The 3,632-nt window shown below is 36.2% G+C and overlaps 1 pseudogene; it reads left to right on the top strand.

Moving 5' to 3' along the window:
• Positions 1-430: 430 nt before the first annotated feature.
• On the top strand, positions 431-3,050 carry LOC126257218 (uncharacterized; annotated as a pseudogene).
• Positions 3,051-3,632: the final 582 nt, after the last annotated feature.

Here is a 3,632-nt window from a genome sequence, read left to right as displayed (position 1 = left end):
CGATGGATACTAGAATAGAAAAACGCCATTTTATGCGCTTGGGGGTGGGTTGAATCGGCCGGGATGATGATGTCTGAATAAGTTGTTTCCGGAATATGTTGAACTCTATTTTAGCATCTAATAATAGTTGACTTAGGACATGGCTTGTTTTAGGCAAACATTTAAATAATATTTTATGTAAGTAATACACGTTGCATCCTGTAGGATGACCACATCTAATACAATTTACTAGCACATTATAATATTAACTTTTTGCAGGTTCTGAAGAAGACGTTATTACTAACGTTCAAACCTAGGTGAACGATAAAGTTAAGCTGCAACTGTAGGCTGTATATTCTTATATAAACAATATCAGTTGCTGTCGCAGCATAAAAATGTTAAAAATTATATTATTCTTTTCTGAGTTGTGGACATCGGTTTTTCTTTTGAAATGGAGTGGACCGACGATTTTGTCATTAATTCATAAATACTTATGAACAATACCCCATGCTGTGGGATGCAACAAACTCACAATAGAATATTAAATTTAAAAAAAGTGAAGCGTGGGATTCCATCGCGACAGAACTCGGCGTGGATGTGGCCGAATTAAAAAAAAAAAAAAAAATCAGCTTATTAGCCACTTACACGAAAGTCCGCCAGAAGAAGACTGAGCCTGGGAAGTCTGGCGCTGGGGTTGAGGAAGTGAACGCTCCAAACTGGTTCGCTTTCAAAGCATTTGAATTTCTGCACTGCAAGTATCAGCCGCGGAAGACAATCAACACAGATGTGAGTAAAATATATTAATTTTTGGAAATGTATAAACAAACTATTAACAAAGTTAATGGGGTTGAGCCCCTTTTTGGTTCTGTCTCCATGGCTACCTAACTTTTTATCTTTCTCAGCTTACATTTCGGTCCCTGCTCATTTGTTAATTTTAATTTTTTTCGTGTTATTCCCTTCTATACCATTAATCATATCATTTCTTAAGATATTTTTTTTATATTTATTTTAGCTTACTACCATTTCTATTAGGAAAATATCCTAGTAATTACTTATAGTTTTGAAATTTAAAAATTAAAAAAGAGTTCTAATTGTGATAAAATTATAAGGTTTGTGGCAAAATGAGTTCTGAACGTCACAGAGGGGAAAGGAGGAAATGGAGTAACAGGATTGGAATACATACTGGGGCAACGCTGGGTACTCAGCTAGTAATAAATAATAATGTATAACATTTATTTTTCTAGCACAGTATATTGAAGCACATGTACTTTTATATGTATTTTATTTGTATATTATGTTATTTGAGGAAATAAAAACAGTAAAATAGGAATTAATTAAAGGTAAAACTTCACATATATAGGTAGTTGAAATGTGTGCAGTCAGGCAGTCACTAGTGCGTACGTAGCTGAAAATTCTTTAATAAGTTATTGGTAATCATCTTGCCATGGCAAGCTTACCTCTTCGGAAATGAAATAAGCAGCGAATTCATCTCTGTCTTGGGCAGTCTGCGTTGAACGTCGTGGAATGTTCGCTAATCGTGTAAACGTTGTATCAGGAGTTATCTCATTTCTCCAAGTTCCTGGCTTTAAATGCCCGTTCTCCTCATGATCCACTGCTCCTACAGGGGTATAAATTTGTCTGGAAGCAGAAGTTTTTCGCAAGAAATTATGGAGGTATATACAAATATACAAGTCATAATAACACTTTGGGCTTTCTCAGGCTAGGCTTTCTTAGTATCCGGAATATGGAAGAAAGTATTCCGAACGCATTTTCCGCAATTCGCCGTGCTCTCGAAAGTCTGTAATTAAAAATTCTTTTCATTGGCCTCCGCGGTTGTTGTCCACTATACGGCTTCATGATATAATTGTTGAGGGGAAATGCGTCGTCTGCGACAATAACATAGGGCACTTTTTTCTGTCTACCTGGGAGGGTACGATCGTCCGGAAAAACGATGGTACCATTACTCATATTCTTTAAAAAAGATGTTTCCAAAAACACCACCGTTTGAAATTCGGCCTTGGCAGCCGACATCAGCATACAAAAAACAATAGTCAGCATCACTAGACCAAAAAGAACAATACTGAAAAACGTCTTATAATTGAAATAATCGCTTCCAGAATTAATTGGGCTTTGGATTGCGCAATGTTTGCTCTCCATTGCACCGAGGCAATGAGGAAAGTTCCATTTTCTCTCATATTCCTCTGCTACAAGTAACCACTCTTGTTGTGTCTGTGGCATCTGCAAAAAAGTAAATAGAAACTAATAACTCCTAATAATATAAATAATTATTAAATGCATAGACATTAATGGAAATTCTAATAATTATGAACAATAATAATAATTAAAATCAGTAATTTTGCCTAATAATAGGTAGTAATCATTATAGGCTAACAAATATTCTGAATTTTACTTATCAACTTGACACTGTTCCCAATTTTTTACGATTATTATCGTGTATCTCCCTATTCCTATATCCATTCTTTTATTTCTATTTTATTTGATTTGTCATTGTTTATATCAATCTATTGTCGTCGCTTTGTTTTAGGAGGAATTTAAGGAGGATCTGGAAGAACAGATGGTTGCGGGCATGGATAGAAACGAAAGTACAGCGAGCACTTGCGAAGAAATTAGTAGTCAAGATGTCGATCATCAAACAACGCAAGGCAATAAACTACCACCCACACTAAACAAACGCACGATGGTATTTGCTCCATCTAGAAAAAATCAGAGAAAAAGGGCCGAAGATCCTCGTATAGGAGAGGCATATAATGCACTACAAACTGGGAGAGTACATAGCGAATGTTCTACGGTCCGTGGACAACAGAACACGTGCTTTTGTTAAAAAAGAATTTTCTGACACGATTTTCATAGCAGAAAGCGGCTGTTTTGAACATTCTAGACCAAGTTTAACCAACAGTGACTACAGTTGTTCGTCGCACTTACCGATTCCTTCAACTCAACAAGTTCATGCCCATGAGAAGATGAAAAGCAACTTCCAACAGGCATCTACTTCTACTTCTGACAACACCAAACAAGGCTCTCCACATTTTGTGGATCTGCTTGATTTATAATAATTAAAATTAATGATCTTTGCGTTGAATTGTTTCTCATTCTTTAAATCTAGATGTTTTTATTTCTTCTGCTTATTACCTGATGAATAAAAGTGCATTAATAACAAAATTTGTGTAATTTATCAACTCACCTTTACAAACTCCTTCAAGCTGCCAGTAAGAGCTGCACATACTTCAGGAACAATGTTTGATATCACTTGCTTGGAGACTTTAAATAAAAAACTGAGGCTGGTGTAAGAATCGCCAGTTGCTAGGTATCTGAGTGTAAGTGCCAACCGCTCAGCAACTTGTATAGCTTTCCGAAATTTGCTGTCAGCCTTTGATATTTTCGGTCGTACCAAATTTATCAGATATTCAAAATCTGATGCGGACATACGGCAAAATGTCTTGAAATGTATGTTTTCAACATCCAAGTCATCTATCAAATCACTCCGACTATATCTTTTTCTGCTTCTGAAAACTGTGGTCACCTGCGTTTTCTTGGGACTTTGTAGCGTCTTCTTCTATCCTCTTCCTCAGCTAAAAGGCGCATCACAAGGAAGCTGGCACTTGCTATAACCACTTCGTCCACTTTTAAATTAG

This window comes from Schistocerca nitens, chromosome 1 (assembly GCF_023898315.1).
Source record: "Schistocerca nitens isolate TAMUIC-IGC-003100 chromosome 1, iqSchNite1.1, whole genome shotgun sequence".
NCBI classification, from domain to species: domain Eukaryota; kingdom Metazoa; phylum Arthropoda; class Insecta; order Orthoptera; family Acrididae; genus Schistocerca; species Schistocerca nitens.
Note: the sequence above shows the minus strand (reverse complement) of the source record. Positions and strands in the feature narration are given on the sequence as shown.